At 37.6% G+C, this 14562-nt stretch overlaps 1 protein-coding gene across 1 annotated transcript in view; it reads right to left on the bottom strand.

Moving 5' to 3' along the window:
- The window catches only part of LOC144956472 (uncharacterized), a 21491-nt gene extending 6929 nt beyond the window's left edge, over nucleotides 1-14562 (bottom strand). The window contains exons 1-5 of the mRNA XM_078886992.1: nucleotides 14367-14562; nucleotides 11740-11886; nucleotides 10490-10522; nucleotides 9588-9698; nucleotides 2-196 (exon numbers count right to left, since the gene is read on the bottom strand). The gene's annotated coding sequence lies outside the window, so the exon portion shown is untranslated. The remainder of the gene's footprint in view (nucleotide 1; nucleotides 197-9587; nucleotides 9699-10489; nucleotides 10523-11739; nucleotides 11887-14366) is intronic.

The raw sequence follows: 14562 nt of genomic DNA, 5'->3' as shown, positions 1-14562 counted from the left end.
CCTAGAATTGATGCTGCTCGGGTCGTGGGTTTTGTCGTGACAGGGGGGCTGGTGGTTGGAGTCGTGGGTTTTGTCGTGACATGGGGGCTGGTGGTTGGACTCGTGGGTTTTGTCGTGACAGGGGGGCTGGTGGTTGGACTCGTGGGTTTTGTCGTGACAGGGGGGCTGGTGGTTGGTTTGGGAGGTTGTGGGTTACCTGTGGAATGTGAGATGGGAAGGTGGGGGGGGGGGTGTAGGGGGGGGGGGGTTGGAAAATCATGTCTTCAAGGCAACGTGTACATATATGCAGGTCTGACATCCGAATATCCTTATGGGCCTAGTATAACATTGCTGTAATGGACAATATTTTGCGTTATTTTAAAAAGATTTTCATTACAACAACGAGCCCATAAAGAATTGGGTTATCAGACCTGCAAATAAGTGCACGTCGCTTCAAGGCCATGGCATCCTCAATATTTGATATAATAATATAATAATAATTTTAAAATAGAATTAAAAACAAAAACAAAACATATACAAAAACAAACAAACAATCAAAATAAACGTAAAATAACCCTCCCCCCCCAAAAAAAAAACAAAACAAAAAAAGAAAAACAAAAACAAGCAACACAACAAAAAACAAACTTGAGCCTTGATATATAATGCAAAATGTGCTAAAATCGCTTTACAATGGATCCCTAGCCAGCAGCAACACTTAACAGGTAGGACGAGACACGAAGCCTGCTAGGCGGTAATAATATTACAAATAGTCTTCAAAAGTCGTGACGTCATTCTGCGCAGCAACGCATAGTAACGAACCGGCTGGCTCTAAACAGTCGAGAAAAATGGCTGACACTAACTTTATTTCCATCACCGCCCTTATGAAATACTTCTCCAATGAGCATAAAAGTGTCTCGCGAGGTGAAAATCATCATCAGTCAGGTCATGTTTTGACTTTCACTTACTCAGATGGCTTGATGTTCGGCAAAGTTCAAGCCAGCACGAAGAATAAAGAGTATTCTGTGAAGGTAAGTCATTTCGTCTTCTCACTCTCAAAATCTCACATCCCCGTAAAACTACTGTTGGACAATAATCAGTTTAGGCAGATTTAGTATATCCAATGGAAAGATTTTACTGTTTACGTTCGATTTTAGTTAGGGAGAGAGAGAGGGAGTCATTGAATTATTGTTTTTATCTTATGGACCACGGACTTTGAGTCTTTTAGGTCTTAGTCTTAGTCTTGCTTCGCTAATTTTCGTTGCTATTGACTATAGTCTACCTACATACTATTTAGTATCGTATTGTAACCTTTATTATAATACTCATATGAGCATCAAATCACCAATCACGCTAGACATTTTATCATACTTCATGTGGGGCAGCGTGGACAGCGGTACGGTTTTTGCTTCGTACCCGAAAGGTACCGAGTTCGTTCCCCCGCCGCTGCGCTGTGTGGCCTTGAGAAAGTCACCTCGCCCTAGCTCAATTTGCGGCGCTACACCGCGGTTATTCCAGTCTTCCCTGGGAATTGACCCTAGAGATAAATTTCCTCTATGGGATGAATAAAGAGAATTTTATTTATTTATTTAGACCAGTGTTAGTCACGGTAAACTAAACTTCCTATTGGGTTAAGGTGTAATGTAAATGTTGCTGCTTGAAACTCGAAGAAATCAATAATATTGTGAAATTGAATGTGAACTTCAATTTAATATACAAAAACAACGGACGTTTCGGGTTTCCCCCTTATCAACAAAGCAAGATGAATGAAAGAACCACTTAATTTTTTTAAAAATTGAGCTTTTATATAGCGCAATATCCACTAAATGTGCTCAAAGTGCTTTACAAGGGGTCCGTGGCCAACAGCAACATTTAACATGTAAGACGGAACATGATAACTGTTAGGCGATATTACAATTTTTTCGGACAGAGAGACAACGCTGTTAACGGCCAGGTACTCATTTGACACCTGAGTACGGTGAGAGATTGTGAGTAAAGAGCCTTCTCCAAGGACTCAACTATGCGCCGAGCGAGGCCCAAACCCAGGACCTTCTGATCTGAAAGCGAGTGTCATACCACAAGACCACAACAGACGTTTTATTAGTTTGTTTGTTTTTTGCCTATTGAGCATGGTCGCAGCTCTAAATTTGAATCTTTTATTCTTTTACTTCCACAGATCTATCTTGATGATGCCTTGGGTTGATTCAGTCCAAAACTAATTTATGTGGTTTTATTTAACAATGTTAATGACATTGAACATACATGGATACAACAATGCCATAATTTGTCATGTTTATCATGTAAAATCATGTATGGGTGACCTACAAAACCATTATTTTGAATGGTGATTTGATGATGATGAACAAAATATGTGTGTTGTACAAAATAAATGGCAAAGCTAACAAAATGCAGTCTCCTTAATAAGAGGAGACTGGAGATTGACAAGTGCTGCAACTAATTGAAAAATAATATCAGATGTTTCTCTTAACATGGTTGGAATATATGAGAGGATGTTAACATTTTTCAGTCTTTCATTAGCCCTCTCAACATGAATTCTACATGAAGCAATTTCTTTTGTTAATAAAATCTCATTTTCAGTAAATTTATATGTAAAAAGGGAGGGATATTTACAGTTACTCCTTGAGGTAAAATATCTTGAATCAGGAAACCTTTATCTGCTAAAATTAAATCTCCAGGGCTTAAAATTAAACGTTTTAGTAATCCACAATTTTGTACAATGACCTTATCCGAGACAGACCCTGGATAAAGTTTAGAAATAAAATTTATCACACCATTTGGACTCACACCAACAAGAGCTTTAACAGAATTCATGGACCTATAAGAAGAAGTTAACCGTTGTTTATCCATTTCTTTAGGAATAGCAATTTGGTCATCTGTACAATCAATTATCATTCTGCAATTTGGAAATTTTAAAAATGATGATGGAGCTGATAGTTTATTTTTATGTCTAGAAGGGCATGTAACCTTCATAACATTTTCAAAGAGAAGCTTATGGCTTATGTAAAACATGAATAAAAGTTTGTATAATATTTGTTATCGTACTTTCACTAACGCTAAACAATTGTCAAATATGAAGGTTAGTGTAGTTCTGTCTAAGTTTCATAAGTGTAATGAAAATTTGGTCTTTTAATGCAACTGTCTCTTCCTGAACTTCCCATCCACTATAATAAATAATGTTACCTCTAAAGCACTCAAAATATTGAACAATAATATTAAATATTTTAAAACAATGTACACCTGTCTCCATTCGAAGAACTTTTTCTGTAAGGCTTGAAACAGTGTAAGTGCGTTGAATCTAACTAAGTTGTTTTTTTTTAAGCTAGCTATTTCCTAATTTTTGTCTGTAATTTCTTGTTCTTGAATTAAATTTGTTGTTCTATTTAAAATATCCTCACTTGTTCTACAATCTGTTTTTTTTTAAAAGATGGAATCCTGTGATGATGGTGACGAGAGTTGAGATGATGATGAGGGAGAAGATAATGAGGATGACGATGAGGAGGAAAATAATGATGATGATGAATCTGATTTTTTTAAAGGTGGGACTTTGTGATGATGATGAAGAGAGTTGAGCTGATGATGATTATGATGATGATGATGATGATGATGATGATGATGATGATGATGATGATGTGGTGGTGGTGGTGGTGGTGGTGGTGGTGGTGGACTTCTTGATGTTGGTGCCAATTGAGATGGGGTGGGAATTCCTTGTGTCACTTTTCTTTTCTTTCTTTCTGGGTCTGATGGAAACAATTTATTTTGATTTCTGTCAAACAATTCAGGGAGGTTGGCTTTGTCACCATCTCTGAAGTGACAAGAACACACTCTTGATGATGATATTGGATCTTTTGTCCTTTCTCCTGAAAAGAAAAGATTTTTTTAAAAACCAATAATTCTGTTGGGCATATTGGGTATATTATTTAATTTGATTAGTACTTTGTTTTAGACTATCTTGTTTGACACCAGATCAATGCATGATAAATCAAAGGTGTGCAAGAGACTAGGTTACTGGTGGGTCTCTCGCCTGTCTTTTATGAAATCGCACATTCAGCAAAATGTCGCACTTCCTCATTACTTCTTTTGATGATTTTGACTAGGTAAATAAAAATGTAGGGGTGTAGGGTATGGAGGGAGTGGTAGTACCTTTCGGTGAGAGACAGTCGCATCTTCGGATGGTCAGGATCCCATGGTCCACACCTGCATATCTAGCTCATGTCTGGCTCCTAGAAGCTGTAGTGCACGCAGCGGCCACACCCCGGGACCGGGTCTCGACTGACCTGCGAAACGACATTGAGTGACTCGCGGAGTAGGGTAGAATAGGTAATGTCTCACCTTTTAGTGCACAAAGTCTGGATATGATTAGGTAAAAGTAGGCGTAGACAGCAAGTCTGTGGTAGACAAAGAGGCGCGTCTGAGACAAAATTAGATAGCGGCTACCACCGTGGAAAAGGGGGAAACCTTACCACGTATCATTCATAGTTAGTCATGGCTAGTCAGAGATATAGTGTTAGAGATGCTTGTGACGTTGGGCCCCCTGCAACTAAGTATCAAGCTGTAAATATGTACAGGGAAGAGGAATTAAGTAATGTCCAAAAGATGGCACCTTATGACGTTTCTGGTGGAAAGCCCTCGGGAAAGCCAGAGACTGATCTACCTACCTTAAAGACAAGAAATGTTCCTTTAAAAATTGGCACGTGGAATGTGAGAACACTTGCTCAAGCAGGAAAGCTCCATAATCTAATTATGGAGGCAGAGGCAATGAATATGGATATCCTTGGTGTCTCAGAGACAAGATGGAAAGACAATGGAATAATAAAAAGAGACAGCCACACTTTTATTTACTCCGGAAATACTCAGCACAACAGAGGCGTTGGCATCCTGATGAAAAACAAAATTGCTAAATCAGTAACTGGGTATTGGCCCGTGAATGACTGTATCCTAATGTGCAAAATCCAAGCTAAACCATTTGATTTAGTGCTCTTACAAATTTATGCACCAACGAGTGATCACCCAGATGAGGAGGTCGAGGCACATTATGAAAATGTAAACAAGGCCCTCAAATGCATAAAATCAAGTGACATTGTTGTCGTAATGGGGGATTTCAATGCGAAAGTTGGAAACGCAGCAATCTCACCGTGCATGGGAAGTTGTGGTCTCGGAGAGTCCAACGAGAGGGGTGAACGTCTGGTCCAATTTTGCGAGTCCCACGACATGACCATAATAAACACCATATTCAAACAACCAAAGAGGCGCCTATACACTTGGAAGAGCCCAGGAGATATATACAGAAACCAAATAGATTATTTTCTCATTAAAACCAGATTCAAAAACTGTGTGACCCAATGTAAAACTTTCCCGGGTGCTGACCCTGTTCCCATCATGGTGAAAATAAAAGTTAAATTAAAAATTCCCAAACAGAAAAGGGACGAACACATAAAGTACGACCTAGCTGAACTTAGAAACGAGGAGCTAAGAGCGAAATATGCTGTAGAAGTAGAAAATACGTATTTTTGTCTTACGGAAGAACAAGAAGACACAAATAAAGAAACAGAAGAAACGTATAAGAGTAGAATTGATAAACAATGGTCCTCTTAAAGGTGCAATAACAACTACAAACGAGAAAATGCTAAACAAAAAATCTAAAGAGGCAAAGAAAGAATGGATGACGAATGAGATTTTGAATCTTATGAGAGAACGGAAACATTCAAAGGGCCCCCTAGGTACAATGAACTGGACAAATCAGTAAAGAAAAAGTGTATCCAGGCTAAAGAAGACTAGCTTGATGAAAAGTGCCACCGTATTGAGAAGCTATCACATGAGAGAAACCCTGGACCAATGTTTGCTGAAATCAAGAAATTCACATATAAAAACGCTCAATCTGGCGGTTGCATCAAATATAAATCAGGTAGACTCCTCTTTGAGGTGGAAGAAATCGCCAATAGATGGAAAGAATACGTGGAGGAGCTATTCAATGCGACAGAGGTGACAACCATATACAGTCCTTTCTACGGGGACCCACAATCCTAAGATCAGAAGTAGAAAAAGCCCTATACTGCATGAAAACAGGGAAGGCAAATGGAATAGATGGGGTGTCAACAGAAATGCTGCAAGCACTGGGTGAATTTGGTGTTGATGTGATAACGGACCTTATGAATGAATATACGAGTCAACGCACATCCCAGAAGACCTTCGCACTTCTATCTTCATACTGCTACCCAAGAAAGCGGGTGCAATTGAGTGTTCGGACTACAGAACAATCAGTCTTATGTGCCATCTACTGAAACTCCTCCTGACAATAATCCTGAAAAGAATCTCGTCAAAATTAGATCGTGAGATTTCAGAACAGCAAACTGGATTCAAAAAGAACAGTGGCACCAGGGAGGCAATTTTCGACTTAAAAATCCTGTCAGAAAAATACTTAGAGGTCCAAAAAGACATATATGTCTGTTTTATCGACTACTCAAAGGCATTTGATTCTGTTAGTCATCAGAAACTTATCCAGGACCTTGTGGCAATAGGTGTGGAAGAGAATGATGTGGCTCTAATCGCTAATCTGTACTGGCAGCAAAAGGCTCAGATAAAAGTGCAGGCAGATACAACAGATGCAATTGAAATCAAGAAAGGAGTGCGCCAGGGATGTGTTATGTCTCCTTGCTTGTTTAATTTATACACAGAGTCTATTTTTCGGCAAGTAGAAACAGCACAAGGGTTGAAGGTTGGTGGCCACAACATCAACAATTTACGTTACGCTGACGATACTGTCCTGTTGGCGGAAAGTAAGGAAGACCTACAGAAGCTAATTTCAAAAGTGAACGAAGAGAGTAAAGAAAAGGGGCTGTTCATGAATGCGAAGAAGACAAAAACAATGGTGATAAGAAAAAAGAAAGAGCCCATAGACATAGATATAGAAATAGAAGAGTGTCCAGTGGAACAAGTAAAGGAGTTCACGTACTTGGGGCAGTTGGTAACATCCGATGCAAAGTCTGACAAAGAGATCAGGAGACGAATAATGCTGGCCAAAAATGCGTTCATGAAACTAAAGCCAATCCTCAACAACACAAATATCTCCATCAAAACACGAATGAGATGCACCAAATGCTATGTGTGGTCCATTTTCTTTTATGGTTGTGAAACGTGGACACTAACCGCACAGACAGAACAACGTATTGAAGCTTTTGAGATTTGGACGTACAGGAGAATACTGAAAATACCTTGGACAGCAAGAAAAACAAACATCGAAGTCCTCGACCTAATGGGCCGAAAACAAAAAGAACTTCTTTTGACTGTGAAGCACAAAAAGCTGTCATATTTTGGACATATGCGAAGACATGATAGTCTCGAAAAAAAGGATAATGGAGGGAAGAATTGAAGGAAAGAGAGGCAGAGGAAGACAAAGGAAATCCTGGACAGATGGCATCAAGGAAGCTACAGGACGGCGCATGGCAGACTGTAACGAGGCTGCAATGGACCGTGAAGGATAGAAAGCCATGACATCCGACCTCTGGAAAGAGATGGAACCCGGGTAAGGTAAGGTAAATAAAAATATGAATTCTTAAATTTACACAGTTAAAGTTGATCTTGAGGTTGAGTGTGCAAGACTGGCGTTTTCTCTTTATTTCAGTCAGTACTGTACTGGACAGTGCGGTGATGGAAACTTTGGAGTGTCAACAATCGGGCACAGGTAAAGGAGAGAGGTCCCCGCCGCCATCTTGCTTTGTCCACACAGAGTTGCCACCTCGGCTGTTGGGGAGGGGGGCATGGCAGAGAATCAAAGAAACTTTCCAAAAAAGAGGAAAGTATGTGTGTTTGTGTGTGTGTGTGTGTGGTGAGAGAGAGAGAGAGAGAGAGAAAGAGAGAGAGAGAGAGAGAGAGAGAGAGAGAGAGAGAGAGAGAGAGAAATATCTGCGTGAGGGGGGGGGGGAAGAGGTTCCGTTATTTTATTTATTTATTTTCATTTTGCCATAAAGGTATCGAGTTTAAAGTAAGATTTTAACAAATATTTCCTTCTCTTTCTTCTATTTTTCTCCTTTAAAAAAAATTATCACTTATCAGTAGAACTGAACTCTCATTCAGTTTATCTATCAGCCTTAACATCAAAACGTGTAGATTGAGATATCATTTTTGCTTCAACTTCAATAAAAACCTAGTTTGGAATGTATTTTTATTTATAATTTCGTGCAACTGTACACTTTAATCATAAAATATAGGTCTACGTAAGCTAGAACTAGACCTAGATCTGGACTACGAACTCTATCAAATGTTCGACGAGGCGTGCGTACTTACCTGACTAAAGTGATCCACTTTTTCTTCAATTTTTTTGTCTGCCTCTCCATTTGGAAATCTGTAAAACTTGCAGGAGTGACTCTCTGACTGGTGCAGACAATCTGGTACAAAACACTGGACCATATTTAAGATAAAAATTGTTTTTTGAGCGATTTTCCAAGTATTCCTTTCCCTGACCAAGCACGGATTTTTTTTGTTTACAGCCAGCCGATTCGTTGCTAGGCGGACGTGACGTCAGACTGTGGAATCCTATTCAGGGTTATATAATATCTAGGTCAAAAGACCTTCAAATACCCTGCTGTTTTTGCAAATATACATATAAATAACTATGTGAAATTGAATGTAAGCTTCAATTTAATAAACAGTACCCAGTATTCTTCAAATATAAATATATATCTTATCTTGTCTTATCTTACTAAAGGCTTAATAGGAATTATCCTTTAAATGCCTTATACAATAGTTTATAATTACAGAATCTATATATCTATATATAAAGTTAAAATAAACAAAGATTGATTCATGGAATTATAAGTAATCGATATCGTGTATACAAAGAAACAATTTTTTTTTAAATTGAGCTTTTTATATAGCGCAATATCCGCTAAATGTGCTCAAAGCGCCTTACAAAGGGTCCCTTACCAACAGCAACACGTAACATGTAGAATGTTAGGCGATATTACAATTTTTTTTTCGACAGGGACAACGCTGTTAACGGCCAGGTACTTAGTTTACACCTGATTATGGTGAGAGAATATGCGTAAAGAGCCTTTTCCAAGGACTCAACTATGCGCCGAGCGAGGCTCGAACTCAGAACCTTCCGATCCCAAAGCGAGTGTCGTCCCACAAGACCACATCGCAGCATATAGAATGAAATATAAAGATGACATAAAATTCTATTCATTCAACCTCATGTTATGTAATATTTATTGTGGGCCTAGTTCGAGAATAGGCGGAAAGTGCTTCGCGATAGAGACTAAGCTTCCTATCCAAAGGGTAGCAAGCAATTGCTATTGTCTGTTTCACGCTATAGAAACCGGGATAAACTCTTGCTTCATAGGTCTAATGGCTCTGAAGGACTACTCTAAAAATTATTTTTTTTATTTCGAGAATAGAGCTAGAACACTTAGGCATTAGCCGCCGCAGCGCAACACCGCAAAGTAAGCAATATGGAATAAGTTTCTTGCTCGCAGAATAAAATGAAATGCCGAAGAGTGATTCGAACACCAGTGGCCGTGTCATGCCCTATCCACTCAGTCATCTAGCACCCTCCCCCCCCCTCCCCTACCCCTTCACCCCCGCCCCCCACTTACTTTGTTGTGATTGTCTTTGGTTGTTGGAAGAACTTGGTTTGTTGTTGTTGTTGGAGTGATCATCGTCATCGATCTCGCATCAATCGCTTCATCATCATCACGCTGTCCTATCTTCAGTCAAAATAACTGTCTTCATCATCACTCATCATATCTCACTCATCATCATCATCATCATCATCATCATCATCATTGAGTCATTCATGGTTCACAAACTTCATAATTTTGAGAAGTGAGAAGAAAATTGAATGAAGAAGATGACAATAACGGATGGTCAAACTTGTAATACACAACACAACACACACACACACACACACACACACACACCATATAACATACACTATACAACATGTACTATACAATATACAGCACACAACATACACCATACGATAAACAATATGCAATATACAATATACAACCTACAACATACAATATACACGACATACATCATACAACATTCAATATTAAACATACAACATACAACATGCAACACACAACTTACATCATACAACATAAAACAAACACCATTCAACGCACAACATACAATATAACATAAACACATATAACAAATGATTTGCAACATACAACACACAACAAACAATAAACAACATATACAATATACAACCTACAAAATACAAAATACAATACACGAAATATAACACACAACATAATACGAGATACAACGAGCATCTTACAAAATACAGCAAAGAACACTTAACATACAAAATAAAACAACATACAACATAATACAAGCTACAACAAGCAACTTACAAAATACAACAAAGAACACTCAACATACAAAATAAAAATAATACAACATACAACATAATACAAGATACAACAAGCAACTTACATAATACAACACTCGACATATAAAATATTACAACATACAACGTACAACATACCCCTTTTGGTTAAATCCACGGGATCTGTTCCGTCTGGTAGAAATTAAAGAAATATGTTATATATATATATATATATATATATATATATATATATATATATATATAATATATATATATATATATATATATATATATATATATATATATATATATATATATATATATATATAGCCTTTAAGAAATTATTTATGCTATTCTATTCGAGCTGCATCTCCAGTTTTTTGTTTATTATTATACATTATTTAACGGATAGAAACGAATGAAAAGGTATAATGTCATTATTTTTTTTTTTTTCCAAATAGCATTTTCTAGGAATATTTTTGTGGCGATGTCAAGGAAACGATCTTCTGGCTCAGCCTCAATGTTATGGATAAGTACGTTAAGTGTAATGCCATTCAACTTTTAGAGTATTATTGTCTCCAGCATTCCCTGTTTTCAGGAAGTGACAATTTCGAGGTGATGAATATAAATGTATAGACTAACAAATGGCCTTGAAAACGTAGATGCATCTAAGTAAAAAAAAAACAAGCATCAAAAAGCAAACCAAGTCCCCCCCCCCCCAAAAAAAAATAAAAAAACAAAACAAAACAAAACAAAAAAAAAAACCAACAAAAAACAAAAACAAAACAACAACACAAAAGCAACAACTTCTAACTTAAAATTCACCAGGAAAGATTGACCTAAATTCATCTTACTAGATTATAATTGAACACTACTATCTACATTACAGGGCGTTTGAAAAATAACTCACTGTTTAAAAATACTTTTAATTTATTCAAACTTTCCAACGTTTTTCTCAACTTTTTTGTGGGCATGTTCCTTGGTGCATGGTCTGTTAACGAAATTGTTATGGGCTCATTGTTGTCATGGAAATACTCTCAAAACAAAGCAAGGTATTGTCTCCCACTACAACAATGTCAAATCAAGTCGATAATGGCATTCGGTTTTCAGTCCTGAAAATATTTGCACGTTGCGTTCAACCGTAGCCATCGTTATGTTATAGCCTGATACTGAAATCCAAAAGGACTGGTTTGACGTCATTATTTGGTTTTTGCACCGCCTAGTGAGTTGTCGTTAGTAGAGTTCATGGAAACAAGTTATTTCATTGGTTGAACTATTGAATACAACTCATGATTTGTTTTCTTTTGTGGTAAAAGACTGGCATTTTGACGTCATTTTTTGGTCAGTATCAGGCCATAACTTTACGAAGGCAACGGTTCAACCCATGATGTTATAAGATAACTACTAACCACTTGTTTGAGGTGATACTGGGGCACACAGGCCACAGGTCATGGGACAAAGCTGTTGTACAATTTCATTATCACAGTCGTGTGCTACGGCCTGGCAGTCATGGCTCTCTCGGGTGTTGTCTCGACACGCTGGTACCACACTCGAAGCTGGGATGGGGGAGCGGGGGGGGGGGGGGGTAGAGAGAAATCTATAGATAGTATGCGCTTGGCGAAGAAGCTCATAACATTGCCATCCGGTAGTATAAAAGACCAATACACAAAACCGTGTGTATCCATGAACGTTTATAGTCGGGTTAATACAGTTCAGTGAGCATTACTCATAAACGTGGAAGGCAAAAAACAATAACAAAGACCTGAGTGACGTCATCTTCGAACTATCTATAACCATTCTCGTCACAACGGTATTGTGGTTGGTAAGTATGATCGTTGTCTTCGTTAACTTATTGATGGTATGCCCTTAATACGCCTCACCAGTCATAACGTCACTTCCCTCGTAATGACGCATGGTAACTTAGTAACTGGCTCTAAACTATCGGAATAATGGCGGATGCCCTTATGAAATATTTCTCCAAACGAGCATAAAAGTGTATCCAGAGGAGAAAAACATTATAAATATGATCATGTTTTGATTTTTACACATTCTGATCACAAGACATATGAAAAGTTCTAGCCAGCATGAAAAATAAAAAGTACTGATTTTCTTTGTTTAGAACCAAGATGGCCGCCGCTGCCAGGCGGCGTGACATACTTCCGCCAGCTGGATGCAATACACCGACACACAAAACTGTGTGTTACCTTACACGTTTATAGTCCGATTTATATATTCTAGTGAGAACTTTTCATAAAGATGGCTGGCCAAAAACAATGACAAAGAGCTGAGCGACGTCAATTTTGTTCTATCTATAGAAGGAACGAAATTAACGTCACTCAGCTCTTTGTTATTGCTTTAGCCAGCCATTTAAATGAGTTGTTCTCACTAAATTCAATCAATCAGACTACTATAGATAGCATGAAGTTGACGTCACTTTGGTCTTTGTTATTGTTTTATTTTGTCATCCACGTTTATGAGTAACTCTCACTAAACTGTATTAATCGACTATAAACATAAAAGGTTACACATAGTTTTATGCCTTGCGTTATATTATTCGACTGGCAGATGTTGTGGGTTTTTAAAAAAACTAAGCACATACCATCAAGAACTTTACACAAGGACTTGTCTTTTAAAGTCATAAGAATAAAAATAAAATGTCTAGAACTCCAATCTCACCCGCACGTTTTTAATGGCGCTTTATAAGACAGAGGTGACATGAGAATTTAAATATAATTAAATGTTAAAATTCAAAGTAAATTGTATGTTACAATTCTAAGAAAATGTAATGTTACAATTCTAAGAAAATTAAATGTTACAATTTTAAGAAAATTAAATGTTACTTTAAATAAAATTAACTATTACAATTTTAAGAAAATGTAATGTTACAATTTTAAGAAAATTAAATGGTACAATTAAGAGAATTAAATGTTACAATTTTACAAAAATTAAATTTTACTTTAAAGAAAATTAAATGTTATAATTTTAAGAAAATGAAATGTTCCAAATGTCAGTGTTCTATTAAGTTTTGCTGATACCAATGGAATGGGAAGAATGTGATTTTGAAATATATATTAAGGGAAAGTTAATCTAAAATATTCTGTCTTCAGTCTAGACTTGAGGTACTCAATAGTATGAGCATTTCTGGTAAATTCTATCTTTAGACTTGAAGCACTCAAAGGATGGACGCTTCTGATAAATTCTATCTTTAGACTTGAAGCACTCAATAGTATGAATGCTTCTGGTAAATTCTATCTTTAGACGTGAAGCACCCAATAGTTTGTACGCTTCTGGTAAATTTTATCTTTAGACTTGAAGCACTCACTGGTATGAACGTTTCTGCTAAATTCTATCTTTAGACTTGAAGCACTCAATAGTATGTACGCTTCTGGTAAAGACCAAGAGAGAATTCCAGATTGATGGGGCCTCAAAGTTAAATGCACGTTCCGAGGATTTCGTTTTATACGTTTTTGGTTCTCGTGGTGCTTAAAGAAACAAATGATCCCATTGGTTGAACTGTGAACACAACTCACAAATTGTTTTCTTTTGTGGTTGTCGGCTTTCTTTTGACGCATCTTTTTGGTCAGTGTCAGGCTATTGATAGAACAAATTTGAAGTCACTCTGGCCTTTGTTATTGTTTTTTGCCATCCACGTTTATGAGTAATTTAAAACAAAACAAAAACCCAACAAAAAAACAAACAAACAAACTTGTCCCTGTATATTGCACAATACCCACTAAACGTGCTAAAATCTCTTTACAAAAGGGTCCCGGACCAACAGCAACACGTAACATGTAGAACGATACACGACACCTGTTTGGCGATATTACAATATGTCAGACAGAGACAATGCAGTTGACGGTCAGGTACTCATTTTAACCTGAGTCATGTGAGATTATGTGAGGAAAAACTCTATTCCAAGGACTTAACCATGCGTCGAGCGAGGCTCGAACCCAGGACCTTCCGATCCGAAAGCGGGTGTCATACCACTAGACCACATAGCCACACAGATGAATACAATGCTCAAGTTTGTCCATACCGTAAATTGTGAATGGAATTAGAACAGCCAAGAGGACGGATATCCAGAGAAACTGTGTGGTTGTAGAAGTCATTCCCTGTTTTCTTGTGGACCCCAACTAGTGGACACTATGTAACTCCTACTATCAGAACACAACAAGGATTTCTCAAACTACCATGGTCATTCTAGGATGCCTTGGGATCGGCCATCCGTCCAC

The sequence above is a fragment of the Berghia stephanieae genome, chromosome 11, assembly GCF_034508935.2.
Source record: "Berghia stephanieae isolate SIO BIC M18660-M18661 chromosome 11, UCSD_Bste_1.3, whole genome shotgun sequence".
Lineage (NCBI taxonomy): Eukaryota > Metazoa > Mollusca > Gastropoda > Nudibranchia > Aeolidiidae > Berghia > Berghia stephanieae.
This window is presented reverse-complemented; position numbering and strand designations above follow the sequence as displayed.